A 25,637-nucleotide genomic window follows, 5' to 3' on the forward strand; every position below is an offset into this window, starting at 1 on the left:
TGTTTTTAAGGCATAGTGTACATCTATCCATGCCTGTTCTGCGTTAGCATGAGCTATTTGCCAGGTTCTTGACCTAAAAGCCATCCTCACCCTCCTGATCTCTGTTACTACTTAGACTTTCTTATTCGGCCGTGGGCCATGTTATTAATTCCAAGTGATTTGAAGTCGAGTTGGCACAAGAAGAGATGGATTGTGAAATCCAAACTGACTGCTGGTTCTTTTACAGGAGGAAGAGACTTCTCAGAAAAACCCTTTATGTTGGAATAGCTTAAGTATTTGAACTCCTATGATGGTAGAAAACTTCAACAGTGCAGCACCGATGCAGATGCCTTGAGGAAAAGATGTATTTCTTGTCTTTTCACTTCTTGGTCTCAAACGGTACCTTGGGCATGCACAGCTTTACTGGCCAGTAAATCCCAATGCTACTTTATCAGCAGACTTGTGGCAAATGGATACTGTGCAGCGTGTAAGGAGGGCTTGGTATAGACTGAAGCTGGATGAATATTTATTCTGCCCATCAAACAAGTTGCAATGAATTTTCTAATATGTGAAGCTGCTAATTTGTGGAGCCGTGCGTACAAAATTCACTATTAATAGAAGATCAGCTAACATACTTTTCATGTTACAGAAATTGCTTATACACATCAGTGCTAATTTTATTTAAATACATCAAAAATTGCAAGTGTCAATAAATTATGCATTGGCTTCCTGTCATTTTGATCTACGTGAACATCATTTTCAAAATTCTAGCTAGGCCATGAGGTTATTTTGACTTTGAGAGTTCTTTGATTTCATGAATGTGGAGATGTGCATGTCTTCCTGTCAATAATAATTCGGACAAGACAAATAAAAATGTGTTTGAAATCTCTTCTGCTGAATGTTTCATGATAATAGCCATCTATGTCTCTTGCTTTTGGAGTAATCTATGCATCAATGAGAGCTTCCCCCGCCAATACAGAGAAACTGTTAAAGCAAACCAGCACGCTAATTTGATTAATTGCATCTCCACTAACCATAAGGTATAATTTATCAGATTAATAAATTCAAAATATAATGCGCTGAGATTTGTAGCCGCTGCTACCTCTCGGGGTTGGTTTTGGATCCGTTTCAGATGCTTAAATGCATGCATCTGCTTGTTACAGTTGATTCCAAAAGTGTAATGTATGTTACATGCACTCAATGCATGCTAAATGTCCAACCAAAATTCAAATGCTGGCCACTTTCAGGTTGTATTCATATACCACTCCTCTGAGCAGAAGGGGTAGTGCACAGAGTCCGTTTTCCTTACTATCTTTGTAGTATGGGTACTAGTTACATTTAGAGCATCAAAATGAAAAATAGAAAAGTGATTTAAGGAAAGCTTGAATTAATCCCAACCACTCATGTCTGCATCCCAAACAATTGTGTTTTTTGCCTACCATGCCAACTCATTTTATATTCGCACAGTAGGGGTAGAATGATGGGCTGAGATGCAGGGCTAAGAGATTGCCAATGGCTGATAATAATTCAATCATTCCTTCCATTACCTTGTTGTTTTAACAGAAGACACCCTAAGTGCGACATTCATGCCCACACATAGGTCTCAAGCTCACTGTGTCATAAGACTCAAACTAAACATCTCTGACGAGACCTAAATTAGTCAACACCAATCCTGGGGTTGCTTGTGTTCCCATCTGGAGGGGAGCTGGCCTGGAAGTTTAGGGTGGATTGTTCCTATTGGAGCAGGAGTAAGACTGATTTGCATAATGTGCATTTCAGCCTAGAATGGCAGAGTAGGTGGAAAACAATGAGCTGGAATGCGGCCCTGAGTGATTGCTAGTGGCTGAGATTAATTCAGACATTCCTTCTATCACCTTGTTGTTTTACAGAAGGTGCCCTAATTTCTATAGGTATGCCCAGACGTGGGTTCCATGCTCTCTGTGCCATAGGATTCAAGATATACCTCACTGATGTGACCTAAATATATAAAAAAACTGTCTGGGATTGCTTGCATTCTCATCTTGAGAGCACTTGGTCTGGCAGTCCGGCTGGACTGTTTCTACTGGAGCAGGACTAATACTGTTTGCATAAGGTAGGCCGCTGTATAGAATGGCACAGTGGGTGAAAAACAATGGTCTGGAATGCGGCTCAAGTGGTCACCAGTGGCTGTAATTAATTCAAACATTTCCTTGTTGTTTTTGTAGTACATGCCGTAAGTGCAACAGGTATGACCAGATGTGACTTCTGTGCTCACAGTGCCCTAGGAATGAAGCTCCACATCACTGCCAAGACCTAAGTAGGTTGAAACTGATCTCTGAATGCTCGTGTTCCTATCTAGGAGGACCAGGCATGGCAGTTCAGGCTGGACTGTTCCTATTGGAGCAGGACCAACACTGGTTGGTATTAGACGGGTCTCTGTTTAGAAAGACACAGTGGGTAAACAATGATAGTAAGAAACACACCCCAAGTGATTACCATGCTGAGATTAACCACTTCCCTGCTAATGGTTCATCCTTTAACCCTTCCCCCCTCCCACCCCGGTGCTAACCCCTTTTTTGGATGTTTGGTTAGCTTGTGCATAAAATACCCTTTTCCCCACAAAAGGTACCCATACCAAATTTGCACCCTTCTGCAACATTCTGAGGATTTTGAAGGTATCCAGGGTTTATAGATTTCCCCGTAGATAACTGAGAAAATAGCCAAAATATAGCTAAATCTTGGGAGTTTTTTGGAAACATGAGAAACAACATTTATTTATTTATTTCAAATGGTATCAACGAAAAGTTTGGTGTGCTAGGATCACCATCTGATTTTTGCTGCTCTGGCCAAATCACTCCATACCTCATCCTCCCAGTCAGCTTTAGCATGGGTCACTAATTCTTTATATTTTCTGTGCACCAGTGAAATACCACTTTGAGCTTTAGATTTTATACATTTAAGAAAACTGCTTTTTGCATTGCTACATTGTTTGTTGTACCAGGGATATGTAGAAGTTATGTTTTTTTGATTTTTTTAGGCTCTCAAGTTAGCAACCCTCTCAAGGATATGAACAGTTCTTCGTGGGAAGCTTTGACGGATTTGTGGCTGGTGGTTTGGGAAATACTTATTTTTTCCAGTATGCCAGCCACCTTCAAGCATAGCTGTCTCATTATGTCAGGGTGTCTCATTACATATTTGCATTTCAATGCCTTTTTATTATTTGAAAGTATAAGGTAACCTGAGAGACTAGGTTTAAACTTTTCTAGTCCTAGGGACATAAGGCCTTTCAACTCTAGTTTGAGGAAATTATGGTCGCAATCTCCCCTCTCACTGACAATCATGTCCTCCAGATATGGCCATGTCTGAAGAGATGAGTATATAATCTATTTGAGATGACTGGTTTAACTTTTTGAAGGTGTGAGGTCCAACTTGATCTGACTGAGACCTGCTATTACAAGCTCCAAGACCCAGCCTTGTCACCATGCCAAATAATTGATTTGCTGGGACCGAGCCTCTCATATATCGTGGAATGCCTAGCTTCGGGATGTGCCATGAGGCATCTTCATCCTTGGTAGGTCTAACGTGGGATTGTCTAGTGGTTCAAATATCACATTGAAATCACCCATTGTTCTCCAATAGGCATCTTCTCGTAAGGCATCTAAAGATTGCTGCAAGAAAATAAGGATGGCTGATTCTTTGATTACACTTACTGATCTAATGTACACATTATACACGTATATTTGTTATTCTTACTTAAAGGGCCGTTCAGTCAGCCCTCTTCATCCACTGGTCTGTTTCTGTGTCATTCACATTTTTCTTTTGCCCAGTACAGAAAAAAACATTGGACAGTTTTTCAGCCACCTTCAGCTATTGGCTAATTTCACTGTGTGTGACAATCAGTGAATGCCAGACCTATAGGCTTTGCAAGAGCTTATTGTGATTTTAAATAAGGACAGGCAGTCTTCAGAGGTTGGCCTCAGTTTTCAATGAGTCAATATTTTCTGTTTTACCAGAATATTAAGGATACAAATACATTGCTCAGAAAGTCAGTGCATTTGCCCCTTCATGACTGGACATTGACAGATCACTGGTGATGCCGTAAAAGTCTCTGAAGTGCCTTAAAGGGTGTTGCAGTGTTGCGATGAAATAGTTGAGTTTGGCTCTAGAATCTCCTTTTGTGTAGTTCCCCTCCAGAGATTGTGGTGGGGTTCAACCAACATATGATCCATTTCATCGTTTAACATGAGCCTTTATTTTTTAACTTTGTATGTCTATGATTTACACCATTTGGCCATAACTACATTTTTAGGGTAAACATGGCTTTGAATGTGATTATTGCATCTGATTTTTGTGATGGGCTATTCAGATTTCTAGGAAAGCAAGTTGGAAGTGAAAGATACCCAAGCAGTAAATTGGGGCAAATGTAGAAAGATTTTACACTGCTTGCAGGCCAGTGTTCAAGAGTGTTGGTGCATGCTTAGGTAAATGGTGTGGATTTTGACGAAGACCCAGATGAACATATGTTTGGTCAATAAAAGGTTGATCTAAGCGTAAGTACTTAAATTCAGATTGTGGAGAGTTTCCAATCCATACACAATATGTGGGAGTTTTAGAAATTATGTCAATGGACAATAGTAGTTAAATTCATACTGGATTTCAAATAGGACATCTATCCTGGTTGATATTATTACTCAGCATAACTGATCCTGATATTTGCATCACCTGAGGGATGAGCAAGAATGCCACATAACTGGAAGGTTGTTGAGAAGCATGATTACTATTATGTTACATACAGTTTCTGGTTTGAAATTGGAAGGATACACAACAGATGTGATCAACAAATGTTCAAGGGATGGGGCATTAGATGTGATCGTAACAGAACATGCAATCATGGAAATTTGTGCAACACTACGCCTTCTCGTATTCAGAAATGTGTATTTTCTTATGCACATTGGCAAGTACCATGATGATCTCTCTTTCTCAATATCAACTACCTTGACAGGCCCAATTATATACAATCAGTCTTAATAATGTTGCACAGAGGAGCATTCCATCTTCAGTTTTGAGATATGGTATTTTCTGTGTGGATGAGAGAACTGGCAATTTAAGGCTGGGCCAAAGTTGCTACCATTGGAGTAAATTGAGAGACCTGAACCCCGAGCCATGCTTTAACCAGGCCTACCAGCAAGCACAGTGCCAACCTGTTTTACTAATAAACTTATGGTTGATGACCACGATCCTCATGAAATTTAATGACTGGAGGCAGCTTACGAATCCCCCTCAACATATTCACATTCTGCTTATTATTGCGTGAAATTAAGCAGAAAGACCTGGGATTGCCTATTTTAATTATGATATCTCATTTTAATACAACCTAAGGGTTTTTGTCACTGAAACAACTGTAAGCCAATACAGGAGTGTCAACATCTCCTTGCACAGCATGGCAACATAATAACTGATGGTACACAACTTAACAAATGTAGCAAGAGACACAAATTGTGGACGAGGACAGTAGGGAAGAGGGAATGTTGTAATTATACATTGACAACAGTTCTATGATCCGCTTTAAGTTCGCATCCTTAGGCACTACAGGAGGGGGACACGTTCAGAATGCACACTCTCTTCCAGGTTCTCATTACTTAACACTAAAGACCTTTCAGAGAGTTTCTGCCCGTGCTTAAGAATTCATAATACAGAGACCTCTGCAGGTTAGTAATTGTTCACTTTCCTGTCACAAAATATGTGTTCTGCAGTAACTATGTAATCCAGTGCTCTGCCATATTAGTAATTATCGTCTACTAGGTTACAATAAAGTGGATAATTGCTGTTTCTCTTCCCACAGATCATTGGGCGGCCGCTTTCTCGTGAAGCTTATTCAACAGGTAAAATTGCACCCAGCCAAGACTCCCGTCTTTCAACCGTGTTTCTTAAATGTGTTCTTAAAAGGGAGAACTTGCGATGTAGCCCTACCTATAATACTAATAATAGTAATAATATTACTAATAATACTAATGCACTATGTCTTTGAGGTGGGTGAGGTACAATTTACACAAAGTAAGATTATGGGGCCAATTACGATGTTGGTCGGAAAGCCTCTGAGGGTAACCCCCTGTAAAACCCTGCACTGTGTGGCATGGTGCCTGCCACAGGGTGCAGTGATTTATACACCCCCATTCCTCTATAGGAGCCTGTATGGTCGTAACACAAGCTCCCATAGAGAACATTAATAATTTGACTGAACAGTGTTCTGTGACATCGTAATCAGGTGGTCGGAACTGCCAACCTCTGGTCGGTCGGTCCCGATTCGGAGACAGTGTTGGTCAGAGGCAACTCCGACCGACATCGTAATAAGCCCCTAAGTGTACGTTTCTCAGGAAGTGTGTGTGGGGGCAATGTAAAATGGAGATGGTTGACCGTAGCTCATCTTGCCTAAACAGATAAAGATCTGTGTGCCTTCTCTTAGTACGTCTGCTCTCGAAATTTCACAAAATGATTCAAACTACCACAAAAAACACCATTTGTAGGAAGGACATTTGTAAGCATGATGACTAATGTAATTACCGATCATCCATTTTAAGATTCCATGCGGCAGTCATAATTAATTTATGTGTTTGCCTTATGAATGTGCAAGTGGCATTCATGTGCCAATGCTTTTTGGAGATGTAGTAACAGAAAAGGACCCTAAAATACCAGACTTTCCGATAGACTTAATGAGAACGGCACCCCAGTGTCATGCTTCAAGATTAGAGTTTAGCTTGAGCACCTTCTAATTTTGCATCCACGTTTTTAATTTGTATAACTGGTACAAGGAACTCCAATTCAAATTATGAAGCATAAAGACCATCAGATGAAACACGAACCATGTGTGCATTTTAGTTTAAGCATTAATGCGTAGGCGAACCTAAGAAGTCATCCCTTACAACATGCAGCAGCTAATAATTGCCTATCAGACAGACTTCAAGCCTCTGCTGGAATGTAAAACGAGCTTTGGCAATGCCAGTAAGTCTGGCTTTAAAGGAATGTTGTATGTGAATGAGAAGAATTACAAGTAAATAGCATGAGAATATATATGTATTTATTTGAAAGCAAAGAACTGTGGAATAATATTGGCGTAGGTTAAAAGGTCAGGTGACAGTTGCACTGTCAAGCCGGACCTAAACACTAATGTAGGTTACTGACTGCCCTCCTCACATCAGTGCTGCTGCCAGAGAAAACACCAGAAATTATCTAGTTATCAAAGATACTTTAATAGCATTACAATGTCATGTGTGTGCCCCCGAAATTTCAACCTCATGTAGCTGCATAAATTAAAAAAATAATGTGAAGCCTTACAAGTAAATAGCATGGGAATAGATATGTATTTGTGTGGAAACACAGAAGTGTAGAATAATATTAGTGTAGGTTAAAAGGTCAGGTGACAGTTGCACTGTAATTTTGGACCTAAACTTCCATGTAAGTTAAAGACTGGCTTTCTCCTATCTGTGCTTCTGCCAGATAAAAAAAACACTATAATAAATGATCTAGTTGTCTAAGACACCTGAAGAGCATCCCAATGTCATGTGTTTGTTCCCCTGAAAGCTCAAACTTAGGCTAAATGTACCGAATGAACACATCTGGGGGAGGGCAAGCACTTTTTGTGGAATCACACAACTTCTACCCAATCAAAACATGCACTCCTGGCTCCCAATATGTGAGCGGAGCCAAAGACCCTCTCTAGTGATCCTCACATAACTGCCTGCCGACAGCTGTGTTGTCAAGCTAGACCATAAAAAAGGCTCCAAGGAAAAGAAATTAAAGAAAACATGAATTGGCAAAGCCAATAGATACCACCTATGCAAGATCTATTGGCTTTGGCAACATTGTTTTAGTTATATTGTATGGTATGGTATGGTCTGTCGTATAGAATGCTATGGAATGGCATGTCAGGGTATGGTACGGTATGGTATTGTTATGGTATTGTGTGGTATGGCATGGTATGTTGTGGCCGGTCATTGTATAGTATGGTATGATTATTAATTGTATAATATAGTATGGAATAGCCTGCCATTGTATGTTATTGTGTACAATGGCAGGCTATGGTATAGTATGGTATAGTATGGCATGGCAAGGCAAGGTATGGTGAGGCCTGTCATTTTATAGTACGCTATTGAATGGTATAGCATGTAATGGTATGGTATGGTATGGTAAGCCTGTGTTGTGTACTATATTATGCTATTGTATGATATGACTTTTTATGGTATAGTATGGTCTGTTATGGTACGGTATGGTATATTATGGTATAGTATGGTATGGCATAGTATGGTATATTATGTTATGGTATGGTATTTCATGGCATGGCATGGTATGTTTTGGTATGGTATGGTATGATATGGTTTGGTATGGTATGGTATGACATGATGTGGTATGGTATAGTAGGGTATGGTATAGAACGGCCTGTCAATGTATAGTATGGTATGGTTGTCATTGTGTAATATGTTATGATACGTCTAGCCTGCAATTGCTTTTATGGTATAGTGTGGATTGTCATGGTATGGTATGGTATAGAACATTATTGTATAGTATGTTATGGTTTGGTGTGATCTGTCATTTTATATCATGGTATGCTATGCTATGGTGTGGTCTGTCATTTTATGGTATAGTATGGCCTGTCATTGTATAGTATGGTGTGGTTTGCCACTGTATAATATGGTATGATACGTATGTCCTGCAATTGCTTTTATGATAGGGTGTGGCCTGTCATGGTATGGTATGGTATGGTATGGTATAGAACATTATTGTAAAGCATGTTATGATTTGGTGTGATCTGTCATTCTATATTATGGTATGGTATGCTATGCTATGGTGTGGCCTGTCATTGTGTAGTGTGGTAGGGCCTGTCATTGTATGGTATGAAATGGTATGGTATGGTATTGTATGGTATGGCATGGCCTATAATTGTATGGTCAGGTCTGGGATTGTACAATATGGTATTGTATGGCCTGGAATTGTATAGTACAGTATGGTATTCTGTGATATGCTATGTCCTGTCATTGTATTGTATGGTATGGTATGACGTGTTATTATATAGTATAGGTTGGTATGGCCTGCTATTATATAGTTTACTATGGTCTATTATTTTAGCGACCGTTGTACCATACCATACCACTGTATGGTATGGTATGGTATGGTATGGCATGGTATGATATGGAGTGTTGTGGCCTGGAATGTCATTGTATAGTATGGTGTGCTATGGCCTGTCATTGCGTAGTATGATATGGTATGGTATGGTCTATCATAAAGTACCATAGACTTGCCACTCATACTTTTTGACTGAGTCGCAGCAGTTGATCAGAGTTTGACATAGTTGCTCTGTGATTTGTTAAATAATGTAACAGCCGTATCTGCAATTATACAGAAATAGTCGTGCACTTCATATTTCTTTAGTTAGTTTTCACCATTTTGTACCTTGCTAATTTTTTCATTTTATTTAAGCAAGTGATTCACCAATACTAGGTCGATATTGTAGGGACACCGATGGCATTTTACCTGTTCAAAATATTTACAATACATTGTTAGCTACCGGCGTCGTCTTGCTCATGCTAAGATGGCAGCCACTATCAGGCTCATGCAGTCCTATTTTGATCTCTATGACATTAGAGGGTAAATAAGCCGGCAGGCACTTCGCTATACGACGAATACAGCAGATAGGCACGAGCAAGTTTGAACGCAATGGCGGTCTCGTCGGTAAGCCATCATGCGGAGGTTTTTGTTCTTGAGACTATAGAAGTTGGTTCAACATTTTAAGTCCGTATCGTTTTCTTCATAGGACTTCTTTGACTTTCGGTCTACTAGACATTGCACTAGGCAACCATAAAGCTTCCAGGTAAGCGTGTGTTTATCGCACTGGTTTAACATCAGGATTTCTTGCCTCTATTGATTTTGGTTAAGCTGAGATTTGCTGCCATTTTGTTCTAGCCTCGGACACACAGCTTTCTAACGTCGTTCAATTAAGTAGGATTATTCTCTATCCACAGGTGAGCCACCACAGGCTATCGCATGTTCTGTATATTGACAGAGTTTAAACACGAGGTATTTCCATCTATTAGATTTTCTTGCAGCTCCATCAGCCCATTGGGTGTTTATGCACTATATTCGTCACTACTCTTTGAAACATGGTTTTACCATCACACACCAATGTTGGATATGCTGGACAGCTAATTGTGGTTGTATTGTTGGACACAAGATTGTCTCACGAGCTGAAACTATGATTTATAATATGGATGTCTGGGTAATGTCTCAGATATATAATCAGTGAATTTTTTGATGAGTTAATAGGTGCATCCTTTTCCTTCGTAGATTGGCCCCTGAGGAAGGGACTAAAACGTCCCGAAATGCATCGGGCATCTCAATGAATGTTACGTCATAGTTTTCAATGAACTAGGAAGTCAATAGTTGAATTGTTCATACAATAACAAAATATTGTTTCATGCATTGAATGTTGATTTAAGTTTATTTTCTCATTGTAATCACGATGATGACCAAGATATGATAAATAGGAATTTGATTCATGTAGAAATGATCAACAGTATTGAGTATCACTTTAGAATTATATATTTGGATTAAATGTAAGGGTTTGGTCACAAACCAGTGAACAGTGCACAGTGCACACAAGTTACCACACTTGTAATAGCACCTCTTTTGACAAAACACTTGGAGTGATAGCAAGTGTAGCGCTTTAGCACCATTAAAACAAGTAGTTTGCGTTCAAATATCTTGAGAAAGCAAGAATAAAGAGGAGTGCTCCTCCAACCCCCTATATTTAGCATTTTACTTCTGTCGCGGGGGAAGCTCCCACAGGAAAGATGTCTTTTGATTCTATAACAAACATTACGGAAAACAGGGCAATAACTAAGGTGTATACTACAGATGAAGCTACGGAGATATATACCCTTATACAAGAAGTTAAATCAGCAGACACACACGGAGGCTCAATTACCCAACAACTAAGACAATTGGAATATATCACCAGACGGCAACTAAAGCAGAAACTTCATGCCTCAACATTAGTCCAGTATCACAAAGCCAAACGTATACCTAGAGGTTTTCGTTTATCCCTCAAACCAATGTTATTTCATTTTCATCTCAACTCTTCTTTCATGGATAAATGGTACTCCATTTTGAATAAGTATTCATTGGATCTTATACTTTTAATTGTGGAGGAACTGTCCAAAACCATACGTGAATTAGAAGAGGAAATCTTCAATCTTAAAAGTGAATTAGAACTCAGAATGGAAAACAATGCTTGGCAATTACATCTTGAAGTCCTCAACCAGAAGTTGGGAAAATACAGTAAGGAACTACAGGAAGGGAAGCTTCGCAAGTACAAAAGAGATACGATAAATTATAAACGTAATGAAGTTTATATATGGGCCAACATCTACGCCCTCAGGAGATTTGATAAAAAAACCCATCCATGTCATCAGAAGAAAGTATTGCTTCTGAAACAGAAGCATCGACCAACAGAGCACCAGTCCAGACGGTAATCACCCAACCACAGAACACAGGACCTACGACGGAATCTGGTCAATCACCTCACTCTACACGTTCGGTACCTTTTTTGTCACAGGCCCCAGACCAGGTCCAACCACCAGCCTCTACAGGATGGAGCACACAAGTATCATCCGAAAAACCAGGAGAGGACAAAGAAAAAAGCGTCAAGTCACTACGCAGTGGAAAGACAGTAGCTTAGTGATTAACATCTCTTCTACGCAATTGACTCACCAAAAAACTAGTGTACTGTGTAGGGGCATGACATTTGTTCCAACCAATAAAACCAATCAACTGGAAGTTGAAGCCAACTTTTTCAGACTAATGAGAACACTGAGACTACGACACTATTTCAAAAACATAGTTACTGCAGATAAGGAGCCCGAGGAACTCACACTCACCATTTTTAGACCCAAGAGCACCTTCGTGCCACCAGTCTCACACAAGATGCTTGATACATTTGTGATCTTAGTTCTTAAAGATCTCAAATGTTTGAACTTCAACGGTAACAGATGCAATAACTTAACAACTCATGATAAAAAGGCTATCAAAGTATTAGCAAATAATCCCAAGCTTACTTTGCAACCAGCCGACAAGGGCGGAGCAATTGTTGTTATGGATACGTAATTTTATCAAGCAAAGGTTAATGCGCACGTTGATGATGGAAACACATATCTCCACTTATCTCATGACCCCACATTTCATTTACAAGGCCAGTTGGAGAACATTCTGCAATATGCATTGGATCAAGATTTTATTAATGCACAAACCAAATAATGTCTTACTACCAGCAACCCACGAAGGCCCAAGCTATACATGATACCAAAAATTCATAAGGATGCACTAAATCCTCCATTCTGCCCTATAATCTAAGGATGTGGTTCGATTTTTGATCCACCTGGCAAATTTGGGGAATTTTATTTACAGCAATTTGTACAAGGATGACAATCATATCTCAAAGACACCACTCACTATTTACAGAAATTACAAGAGATTGAAGTGGAGAACTCAGACAGGATATTACTATGTACCATCGATGTTACAGCTTTGTATACGTCCATACCAAACAAAGCAGGTTTAAAAGCAGGGGAATGGGCCCTACTTCAGATGGGAGACATTGGCATGGAAAAATGTTTTATTCTACATCTGCTAAAATTCAGTCTACAACACAGCTATTTTTCATGGCAAGAACAATTTTATGCTCAATTGATGGGGCCCTCCATGGGTTTTTCGGGGGCCCCTGCTAATACCTTTATGCCACTATTTGAGTATGAGAACATCATGACCAACCCAATATGGTGGCACAAGATCAAGATGTTTTGTCAGTACATAGACGATATATTCATTATTTGGACAGACACCAAGGAAGAACTAATAGCAATGATTGATATGTTGAACACCATCAATCCCAAGATACAATTCACTTACAAATCTACAGTAAACCTACAGATCGAAACAATGCATTGGCGTACACTAGTTTTCAGCCGAGAAGTTTGATTAAGAACTTGCCTTATTCACAATTCATCAGGATTAAAAGGATCTGCTCAGATCTGAATATCTGTACACAGAAACTAGTTGAATAGAAACAACGGTACCAAAAACGTGGTTATCCCGAAGAAATATTACAAGACTGTTTAAAACGCGTCGAGAAAAAGGAATGTCAAGATTTATTCCATAAGCAGGATACCACGGATGAAAGGAGAACTGTTTTTGTGTCTAAATTTTCAACTTCTTCAAACACAATAAAAAAGATCATCAATAAAAGATGGGAATTATTGGAGAATGAAACTAATTCAATGGCATCTTCCGGTACAAACCCATGTGTACACCTGGGGCAGAAACTTACGTACAATCCTATCCATTCCTGACCAGCAAGACAACAAAGAGGACACTAAAGGCACTAAGAAATGCAATAATTACGTACATTGCAATAAAGTTATAATTGGCAACACCTTGACACATCAAACCACTGGAAAAAAGGTACAATTACGACATACAAGTGATTGCAATACGAATAATGTGGTTTATTGTATTAAGTGCCCATATGGGAAGGCTTATGTAGGGAAGACTGAGCGTAAAATTAAGGTTCGAATTTCAGAACACAAAAGTAAAACTAGAACCAGAAGCACCACATCCAGTTTAGCACTCCATTGGGAGGATGCTAAACATACCATATCACAACTCAGGTTCCAAATCATAGAAAAGGTAACTTTACGACCAGGGACTGACAACACCAAGAAACTACTTCAAAGAGAAATATACTGGATTAAGCACCTGGGCCCGATGATACCCTCAGGTTTAAATGACCGGCTAGATATGAGTTGTTTCTTAGAACTGAACAACTTATAGGGATAGACTTTACAATTACTTAAGGATTAAACAGTACAACTGTACAGACATACCTAGCAGTGCATCATTCAACCAGCATAAACACTAACACACATGGTGGTGGGACACGTATCCCCTTTGGGACACTAGTTGGTTTTACTTTCCCGAGTTCTCCTAGTTTCTCAGCTCATCAGTATTGTGCACGTCAGGTACATTTCTTGATATCGTTTGAACACAGTTCATTTACAATGTATGGCTTGTCATCCTAAGTATTTTGCATTCTTTCTCATAGGCTTGCCACTCATTCTTTTTGACTGAGTCGCAGCAGTTGATCAGAGTTTGACATAGTTGCTCTGTGATTTGTTAAATAATGTAACAGCTGCATAGCGCTCCTTCTTATTGCTAGGGGGTCTTTTTTCTTATGCAATTATACAGAAATAGCCATGAACACTCGTGCACTTCATATTTCTTTAATTAGTTTTTACCATTTAGTACCTTGCTCATTTTTTCATTTTATTTAAGCAAGTGATTCACCAATACTAGGTCGATATTGTAGGGACACCCATGGTTTTTTACCCGTTCAAAATATTTACAATACATTATTATCTACCGGCGTCGTATTGCTCATGCTAAGATGGCGGCCACTATTGGGCTCGCACAGACCTATTTTGATCTCTATGACATTAGAGGGTACTTCGGTATACGACGAATAAAGCAGCTAGGCACGAGCAAGATTGAACGCAAAGGCGGTCTCGTCGGTAAGCCATCACGCGGAGGTTTTTGTTCTTGAGACTATAGAAGTTGGTTATGTTATGTTATGTTATGTTATTAAATGCTATTAAATGCCTCTATTCAAGAAGCCATTGTCCCCTCAGATTGGAAGCATGCGATGGCCCTTCCTTTGTTGAAAAAGGCCAATGCTGACCCCACCCAGCTGTCTAATTTCAGACCTATTTCCCTGCTTCCTATTTACTCCAAAATCTTGGAGAAACATGTTAATCAACAACTCAATTTTTTTGTGGATTCTACTAACCTTCTACATCCTTCTCAGTCTGGATTTAGGGCAGGCTTCTCTACTGAGACAACCCTGCTTGGAGTATCAGAGGTGCTATGTCAGCGGTTGGATACTGATGACACTGTAGCCCTGATATTGCTCGATTTGAGCGCGGCATTTGATACGGTATCCCACTCTGTATTATTAAATTCCCTGCAATCTTTTGGCATTATGGACACAGCACTGGATTACGTCTTTTCTTACAAAGCGGACATTTCAAGTTTTTTCATCTAGTGCCTCCTCCAAAATCTATCCCGTTGCCCATGGGGTACATCAAGGCTCCATCCTGAGTCCCCTTTTGTTTAACTTGTATGTTAAACCATTGGCAACGATAGCTGAGGAATCTGGGTTGTCTCTGTTCTCTTACGCGGATGACACCCAGATCATTTTTTCCCTTTCTACGGGCCAACTATGCGGTCCCTCAGTGCTCCAGACCGGTCTAAGAAACATCGCATCGTGGATGCAAGATAATCTTCTTAAGCTGAACGGCGAAAAGACTGAGGTCCTTATTTTTGGGAAAAATTAAAATCTCTGGGGCCCTCAGCACTGGCCATGCGAGATGGGTGCTCTTCCCCAGCCCTCTACCTATGTCCGCAATTTGGGAGTCGTGATTGACGATATTTCTATGAAGCATCAGGCTGTGAAGGTGGCTGCCACTTGCTTCACCATCTTAAAATGGTTGAAGAAAATCATTTGGATGCTTCCGGTTTCTGTCCAGAAAACCGTAGTCCAGGCACTCGTGACTTCGAGAATGGACTAAGGAAACATTCTTTACCTGGGCTCCAATAAAGATGTTATACGAAAGCTTCAAGTGATTCAAAATTTTGTAGCTAGGCTTCTATGCCACCTCCCCAAAAACTCTTCTACCTCCAGTGCTCTTCATAAACTCCACTGGCTTAAGATTGCTAACCGTGTGAAGTTCAAAGCCTTGAGTTTTATGCATAAAATTAAAAGTGGCTCATCGCCTAAATATTTACAATCTCTGGTTCATCCCTACATACCCTCTCGGGCATTGCGCTCGGCCACCCATGGCAAATTTATGGTGCCTAGAGTCAAATTTGAAAGAATGGGTGGCCGTTCCTTTGCCTATTTAGGCCCTGTGCTCTGGAACTCCCTTCCAATTGCCATTCGAAATGAAACTTCTTTCTTGAACTTTTGTAGATCTGTAAAAACATGGCTATTCAATCAATAATTACTTTTCTCTACTGTTTGAGTCCCCTGTCTGGTTTTAGCGCTGGGGAACCCTAGGTGGGTAGCTGTGCGCTCTACAAAACTAATCTAATCTAACATAACATAGAAGTTGGTTCAACATTTTAAATCCATATAGTTTTCTTCATAGGACTTCTTCGACTTTCGGTCTACTAGACATTTTGCTAGGCAACCATAAAGCTTCCAGGTAAGCGTGTGTTTCTCGCACTGGTTTAACATCAGGATTTCTTGTCTCTATTGATTTTGGTTAAGCTGAGATTTGCTCCCATTTTGTTCTAGGCCCGTACACATGGCTTTCTAACGTCGTTCAGTTAAGGAGGATTATGCTCTATCCACAGGTGAGCCACCGCAGGCTGTTGCATGTTCCGTATATATCTGTTTTCTAGGACACAATAAACAATATGCGTTTTTTTCTCCTCACATAGGGGCAGGAATTACGAGTGACATGTCACAGATTGACAGAGTTTAAACACAAGGTATTTCCATTTATTAGATTTTCTCGCAGCTCTATCAGCACATTGGGTGTTTATGCACTATATTCTTCACCACTCTTTGAAACATGGTTTTACCATCACACACCAACGTTGGATATGCTGGGCAGCTAATGGGGGTTGTATTGTAGGACACACGATTGTCTTACGAGCTGAAACTATGATTTATAATATGGATGTCTGGGTGATGTCTCTGATATGTAATTATTGAATTTTTTGATGAGTTAATAAGTGCATCCTTTTCCTTCGTAGATTGTCCCCTGAGGAAGGGACTGAAACGTCCTGAAATGGATCGGGCATCTCAATGAATGTTGTGTCATAGTTTTCAATGAACTAGGAAGTTAATAGTTGAATTGTTAATACAATAACAAAATATTGTTTAATGCATTTAATGTTGATTTAAGTTTATGTTCTCGTTGTAATCATGATGATGACCAAGACATGATAAATAAGAATTTCATTCACGTAGAAATGATCAACAGTGTTGAGTATCACTTTAGAGTAATATATTTGGATTAAATGTAAGGGTTTGGTCACAACCCAGTGAACAGTGCACAGTGCATACAAGTTACCACATTTGTACTAGCACCTCTTTTGACAAAACACTTGGACTGACAGCATGTGTAGCGCTGTAGCACCATTAAAACAAGTAGTTTGTATTTAAATATCTTGAGAAAGCAAGAATAAATAGGAGTGCTCCTCCAACCCCCTATATTTAACTATCATAAAGTAAGGCATGGTATACTATGCTATGGTATGCTATGCTTTGCTACAGTATGCTATGGTATGACCTTTCATTGAATGGCATGGTATGGTATGTCATTCTATAGTATTTTATGGTATGGCCTGTCATTCTATAGCATGTTATGGTATGGCCTTTCATTCTATAGTATGGTATGGTATAATTTGGCATCTCCTCGTATAGTATGATATGTTTTGGCATGATTTGTCATTGCGTAGTATGGTACTGTATGTTATGACTTGTCATTATACAGTATGGAATGGCAGTTATTGTGCAACATGGTATGGTATGATATTATATTGTATGGCCTAGTATGGTATGGCATGGCATGTCCTTCTATAGTATGATATAGTAAGGTTTATAATTGTATATTATGGCATGGTGTGGCCTATCACTCTACACTAGCACATGGTAAGCCATGCCATTGTTTGGCCAGTCATTGTATGGTATGGTAAGGAATGGCATGTCATTGTGCAATACGGTATGGTACAGTATTGTACGGTATGGTAGGATATAGCCTATCATGCAATGGTTACTATTGTATGATATGGTATGATCTGGTATGGTATGGTATGTCATTATACAATATGGTATGGTGTGGTATGGTATGGTTTGGCATGGCCTGTCATTGTATAGTATGTTATGGTATGACCTGTAATTGTGTAGTATGGTATGAGATGTTATTGCATAGTATGTTGTGGCATTGCCTGTCATTGCATGATATGGTATGGTATTGTGTGGTATGGCATGAAGGGAGGTATGGTTGGGTATGTTATGGTATGGTATGGAATGGCGTGGCATGGCCTGTCATTGTATAGAATGATATGGTACACTATTGCCTGTAGTTGTATAGTATGATGTGGTAGGCTCTGGTAAGGTATGACGGGTCATTCTACAGCAATGTATATCCTGTCATTGTCTAATATGGTATCGTATGATATGGCCTGTTGTCAAATATGGTATGGTATGTTATGGTGTGGCCTGTTATTGTATAGTATGGTATGGTATTGTGTGGTATGACTTGTTATTGAATATTATGCTGTGGTAAAAGCCATGTTAAGTTTATAATTCCAAATCTTCATTAATGGCTTCAGAGACCATAGGTAGCGAGGACAATCCCAGACACCTCTGGTAAGTCTGAGTTAGATGACGCCCCTGCCCCCTTGCTATTTATTTCTTCTGCAGCCAGTAGACCGTGCAATACTTATTTGCCCACATGTTACACTTAATATTAAACTACAAATGAAGTGAATGAGTCATAAATTTCGAAATTCTGAATTTACATTAACTTTTTTGCTATTTTGAGTTATAAATGTCTGCAAATCCAAATGCGTCACTAAATACATGTGCAGATGAAGAATACCTGTATTGCTGTTCATATGTGTGCTGTGGTGGCTTTATGCTTGATCGTATGTATGAAGTCTTGTACGTTTGTCTGTGTATGTATGCGTATGCGTGTGTGCATGTGTTGACATGAGTATCAGCAAGTATTATGTTTTGAATGTTTCTGTAGGCATATTGGTCAGCCTTCATATATACATGTATGTGAGATCTAGTTCAATTTGTGCATGAAAGCTATGCATATGTGTCAACATTGTACAAATAAAAAACAGCCTATCGGTTTTGTCAATGCTTGCTTCAAATGTGCTTAGAAATATGTACATATTGCTGAAATCAACAACCTGGGGCTGTATTACAGAGAGTGCCCCGGGGGTGCAAACGCCCTTTACACCCGCGTTGCACACCCCTGGGGCACTTTGGTGTTACAGAAGGGTCTGCAGACACTTGTGAGGCCCCTTCTGTATTAGAGATAGCGCTGGAGCAGATAAAGTGCCAGCGATATCTGCATGGTGCATTCCCTCATATGCATGGGGGCATGCCCATTGCAAATGAGGTATTCCCTTTGCCTCTGCACCCGCAGTGTATTACAGAGGCAGACGCAGAGGCAAAGAAGCCCTCAGGAGGCGCACTGACAGTACGCCACCTAAAAGGGGAAGTGCGCCCCCTGATGACAGCTCTCTGGCGGGGGTCCCATGGACCCCCTACATACATCCCCTTGCAGGCGGGTGCAGTGGCTGACTGCACCCATTCCCTTCAGAAGGTGCAGCTGGGTTGCCGCCTGCACTGTGAAAACACGGAATGCTGTAAAGCAGCAGTTCTGTTTTTCACCTGAATGCGCTACCCTGGTAGCTTCAGCATATTGGGGTGCACGTTCATTGTTTATGCCGGACACACCTTTTTAAAGGTGTGCCCAGCACCAACAATGAAAAATGCGCGTATTGTGTAATGTTGCCCGAGTGGTTGTACATTATGAGTTTCTGTTCCCAAGCCTCGGTAGTTCAACATAGTGCAGCTTGCGAAAAGGATTTCATTAGCACAAGCTAAATAGGAACAACCTGTGTGAAAGTAGGACTGAACAAGCCCTGCTGACGCTCTGCTATTTTTAACTCGCTTTATATCCTTTTAACCGTTTTTAGCTGCTTATCTCCTCGCTGATTACTAGGGGGAGATTTTCACAAGTTGTGTAACTAGTTAATCATCAAGGGACTTTTTAAACTTACTTTAAATTGCAGATTTGCACATCACTCTTCTGGTGCCTCAGCCTCAAGATCACGCCCCAGTCCGTCATGGTAGAGTGCCAATTGTACGGAGGACAATTGTGGTCAGACGGGAACTGGGAAGCCGGAAGGGAGAACCCTACACTTCTGGGGGTGAGTGGTCTAGTTTTGCCACAATCACTACTTAAGGGCTAATGAAACGGACGCGCAGCGGACGTGCACAGCGGGTGCGCCGCTGGCGCTCCGAAGGCACGCCAAAGGCAAGCCCGTCTGCGCCCGTCCACGCCAGAATGGGCCTAGGGGCTAGAAACCTTGTCCAAATGAAGTCCGATCGAATACAATACTCAGGTAAAGAGCTGTTAGGCTTAAAAAAATCAGGCACACACCCTGACTGCAAAAGACACACATTGGATACAGGGCTTTGTCAAAACTGCTGTTTGTGTACATGTGGTTTTACCCTCCCTGAGCAACAAATGATTACTTCTGGGCACACCTTAGACACTAAGTTAGCAACAACTCAGACAGGAAGTAAAGAAGGGACAGAGGTGCACTGTGGACTAATCAATGTGAGATCACTGTCTAAACATAAATTTGAAATAGCAGAAGTCACCCTACAATATAATTTGGATATGATATTCCTTACTGAAATGTGGGCTGGCCAGGCATCAGACCCTGACTTTGTGATTGCAGTCCCATAGGGATTTGCATCTTTCAGACTAGATAGCCTGATAAAGAAGGGAGGAGGGCTAGCAGTAATATATCGGGAACATATTCGAGCTAAGTTCTCTCCTGCGGGTGACCCCCACTACGAAGGCCTATTTTTTGCACTTGATTGAAGCCCAATAAATATTTTTAAGGGCTTATTGGTCTACCCCCCCCCCCCCCGCCCCCCCCCCGGGCCAAGAGCTAGTTTCACTGGAAACTTAGATTGATTGTTGGAACCCTTCCTAACCACCAATGAATTTACAATCCTGGGCGATTTTAATTTATATCTTGAAGATCAAGCAAAAAAAGATACAGCTATACTTATGGAAAGCTTGGGTTCGCTGGGGCTAACCCAGAAGGTTCATAAACCTACGCATGAGGCAGGGCACACACTCAACGGGGTTTTTTCTTCGGTACCGGGTCTGGCAGTTTAAGAGATCTGCCCAATGGTCTGGACAGACCACTCACTCATCTTAATTGACTTCTTAGTCCCAAAAATACAAAGAGCTAGACCCACCAAACCACAGCAAAGCACCTATAAAGCATGGAGTAAATTAGATGTAAATAATTTAAAACTTCAGCTGGAAAACACACAGCTTACCCTGAGTACTCATACAGACCAAGCAACAGAAGATTACACCAAGTGGCTCAATGATGCCTTTAGGACTACAGTGCCCACATGCACAAATGCAGGGAACCGTACACAACCATCTACCCCTTGGTTTACTGAAGCCCTGTGTCTAGAAAAACAGAATTGTCATAGAATGGAAAGACCCTGGAGACTGAAATATGAGACACTGGATAAAAATAACTATAAACTCGCCCTTTTTAACTACAAATCACTACTGATCACAGAGAAAAGGTCTTATTTTTCTCAACAGATAGAGAAAGCAAAAAACTCAACCAAGTAACTTTTTGGGGTAGTTGAGAAACTGACCACAGCACCCAAAAATAAAGCTTCAGGGAGCATTGAATCTCTCTGTGATAGCATTTCTAGTGCTTTCAGAAATAAAGTGGATGACATACATAAGTTGACTACACCCAATAAAACAGAGAAGGATCCCTTGAGTAATGAAATCAAAAGGAATATCTTTCCTAACTTCTCAGAGGTTTCAAACGAGCAGGAAGAAGAATTGATCCAGGGAATCAAATCAGGATCCCCACTTGATTCCTGCCCTCCTGCGTTTCTAAGAAACATTGCAAGGGAGGTGGGCCCCACTTTAACCAAAATATTTAATAATATGTTCACCTCAGGCACTTACCCGGCTATCTGGAAAGATGCAGCCATCATACCACTAATATAGAAAGCTAACCTGGATCCATTATCAACAAGCAACTACAGGCCAATTGCTAGGCTGCCCCTCCCAGCAAAAACAGTGGAAAACATTATGAATATCCAGTTAACCGAATTCATACAAGAAAACAATTTACTCGGTTCATCTCAGTTCGGTTTCCGTCCAGGTCACAGTACTGAGACAGCACTTATTAAGGCAACAGAGGAGATAAGAGCAGTGATGGACAAAGGAGGTGTGGCGGTACTTAGCCTCTTGGATTTGTCAACGACATTCGATACCATACATTATGACACGCTGCTCCAGAGCTTTGATGAGCTAGGGATCAAGTAGCTGACACTGTCTCTAATATCATCTTTTCTGAAACACAGAAGACAGACAGTGACTCTTGACCAGTTCAAAGCATCAACCTATGTGCTCCCATGTGGGGTTCCCCAGGGCTCCTCGTTGAGCCCTTCCTTATTCAATATTTATGTATCGGGACTGGCTCCGTTAGTTCGAAACTTTGGTTTCAATCTAACATCATAAGCGGACGATACCCAGATTGTGATCGCGGCGTACAAAAATTCTCCTTCGCCAGCAACTCAGTTTCAAAAATGTATGAGAGAAATCAGCGGATGGATGGGAAGACATTGCCTCAAGATGAATTTGGACAAAACCGAAGTGGTAACCTTCGGCAACCTCCAGCCAGGCTGGGACGCTCACTGGTGACCATCAGAAATTGGAGAAACACCAAAACCAGTAGAAAAAGCCAAAAACCTAGGGGTTCTGATAGATAGTAAACTCTCCTTCACCCAACAAACGAATGCGACCGTTTCAGCATCTTTGTACTTGATAAAAAAATTCAAGAAGGTTCTCCCCTTTATTCCCCCTGAACCCAGGAGAACAGTGGTCCCCACCATGGTGCTATCGAAGCTGGACTATTGTAATGGTCTTTATCCTGAATTACAAAAACAACATCTGAAAATGCTTCAGATGGTGCAAAATGCGGCGGCTAGGCTCCTACTGAACTGTCCAAAATTTGCATCAGTTAAAGAAGAAATCAGAAAACTCCATTGGTTGCCAGTTATAAAACGAATTAGGTTCAAGGCGCTTTGCTTAGCCTACAAGGCACTGAATAACATAGGACCGGCTTCATTGAAAAGCCTATACTCATGGTATAACCCGGGCAGACAATTGAGGTCCTCCAATGCCGAGCTAATGGTAGTTCCCAGGATTCGAACAGCCAACTGGGGGGGCCGAAGCATAGCCTACGGTACAGCTAAAATCTGGAGCACACTACCAAAGGAAATAAGAGCCTCCAACTCTCTGGGCGCTTTTAGGAAAAGGCTAAAGACGTGGCTATTCCAGAATTAAGATATGCAGGAGCAGGCAGAGTCGGTTCATTTCAGCGCCAAGACATCTCTGGGTAATCGTGCGCTATAGAAGTTATAATAACATAACATAACATAAGCAGATATATAAAGTTATCCCAGGATTCAATTGTTTTTTAACTTATTCTGTGGCCACAGTGTTAATAGGAGAAGCATACTTTTAATCTGATAGTGGTCTTTAAAATATACCAGGAAACCATTCACTGAAGAAGTGAATGACAAATACACAGGGCAAGGTGGTGGCAGGGAGGGTTGGTATGGAATGTTCAGAATTTGCATTTTAAATGCAAACAGGCATTGGAAAAGCTCATAGGTCTTGCCTGTGAAGCCTTGTGGTTTTACTAATGATTTCTGTTTTCCTATATAATTGTCTGGATGTGGCTGTGGCCATCTTGGAATGGCATTTTGTTAAATATAGCAAAATGAATTGAATGTTGTCCTCTGCGGGTGTGCCCTGCCGGCAAATGTGGTGGCCATCTTTGAAAGCATTGTGTTTGATTTTAACAAATCCATGTATTTCAATGATGCACACATTGAATGCATGTGCATCTGCAGCAGCCACCTCGGAACAGTATTTAGTTCAATATTACAAAATGCATGAAAAGATGACCACCACTGATTAAATCAAAACCACAGAGGCCATCTTCAAATGCACATTTATATTTTGATAAATCCCATTCCAAGATGCTGCCGTGGATGTGTTTGCATCTGCAGTGACCATCTTAAAATAAAACAAAACCTATTTGGAGATGCCCGTGAGCATGTGTGCACATGCAGACAGCAACTTGGTATGGTCAGGACAACATTTTAAGATGGCCACCCACCGATATGGTCATGAAGAAAAACTATTGTACACTTTTTGTAAATACATTACATTTAAAAATAGAAAGCCTTTGAAAAAAATAAAAACTAGTAAATGAATGTACAACCAACATCAGTAAAAATTAAGCCTATATAATATTTATATAAAAGTATAAAAAAAAATCCAATCTACATTTTAAATGAAATATACAAATTAAAAGTTATTAAAAATTGAATACAACATATTTATATATATATATATATATATATTCATATATATATATACAAATATATATATTTGGATATATACATAAATATATATATAACATAATATTCTCAATAACAAAAAGAAATTATGGACACTTCTTTTACACTATATTTATGTTGACCAGTATAATGAACAGTACAATATTAAAACCCACATATAAACTAATTTTACTGAAAATAAAAGAAGCATTTCCCTATTGAATAATAATACAGAATAAAAAAAATAAGAATAATAAGAATCAGAAGAAGAATAGGAATATAACTTCAGAGGGTTACATTGACTATTCCCACTCCAGTCAAAGCAACAGTAGAAGTAGTGTCGGACTTCCAAGCGGTTAGGGTTACAATTCCCACTGCAGTCTAAGCAATAGTAGAGAAAATTTTATATATACCATTACAACTCATAATTGGTTTTATTTTTTTATTATTATTATCAAATAAATTAAATATTTAGATACTTTAAAAATAAAAGTCCTTTCCCTCCCTACTACCCAGAAAAGTCACAAACAACACCAAAAATAATTATAAATAAAACAAAAACAACATTACAATACTAATTAAACATAACTAATATAGTTCTTAAAATGATAAATATAGAATATATTTTAAAAATATTATTCCAAAATACACTTCACTACTAAAATGAAACAAATAACTCACATAATAAATAATCAAGTCAACATTATACATAATTATCAATAGAGTATTTAAATACCATAAACATTTATTTACAAAAACAATTATAATTTGAATAACTTCCTATCCTATTCACATAGAAACCAAATACCCTGCTACTAAATACAATTTATAAATTAATCTATAAAAAGTAAAATAGTTATGAAAATTAACACATTTTTCTCAAACATATAGAATAAAATAACAATTAAGCAAATGGCAGAATTTGATTCCATTGAATTCCACAGGATGCATTACAATTCTGCAAGATTCTGCAGAATTCAGTGACAGATACTGCAGAGTATGTAAGGGCCCGAGGGGTATGAACATATCCCTTGGGCCCTTATATACTCTGCAGCAACCACTGAAAAGTGTGTAAGGGTGTCGAGGGATATGCACTGTAAGTGCATTTGGTATTTAGCACTAATGTGCATACCCCTTGGCGCCCTCACATACTCAGAGTATATAAGCCATATACTCTGTGTATGCAAAGGCGCCGATGGGTGTGCACAGCAGTGCAATCAGTGCTTTATAAACAGGACCAGAAGGGGGAGCTGCGCCTCTATGTTTAAAAATGACTGCAGATTAAAGTTTAATCTGCAGTGGTTTTTAAACATAGAGGGGCTGCTCCCTCTTCCAGCCCTGTTTAAAATCTAAA

The sequence above is a fragment of the Triturus cristatus genome, chromosome 1_2 (assembly GCF_964204655.1).
Source record: "Triturus cristatus chromosome 1_2, aTriCri1.1, whole genome shotgun sequence".
In the NCBI taxonomy this organism is placed as follows: Eukaryota; Metazoa; Chordata; class Amphibia; order Caudata; family Salamandridae; genus Triturus; species Triturus cristatus.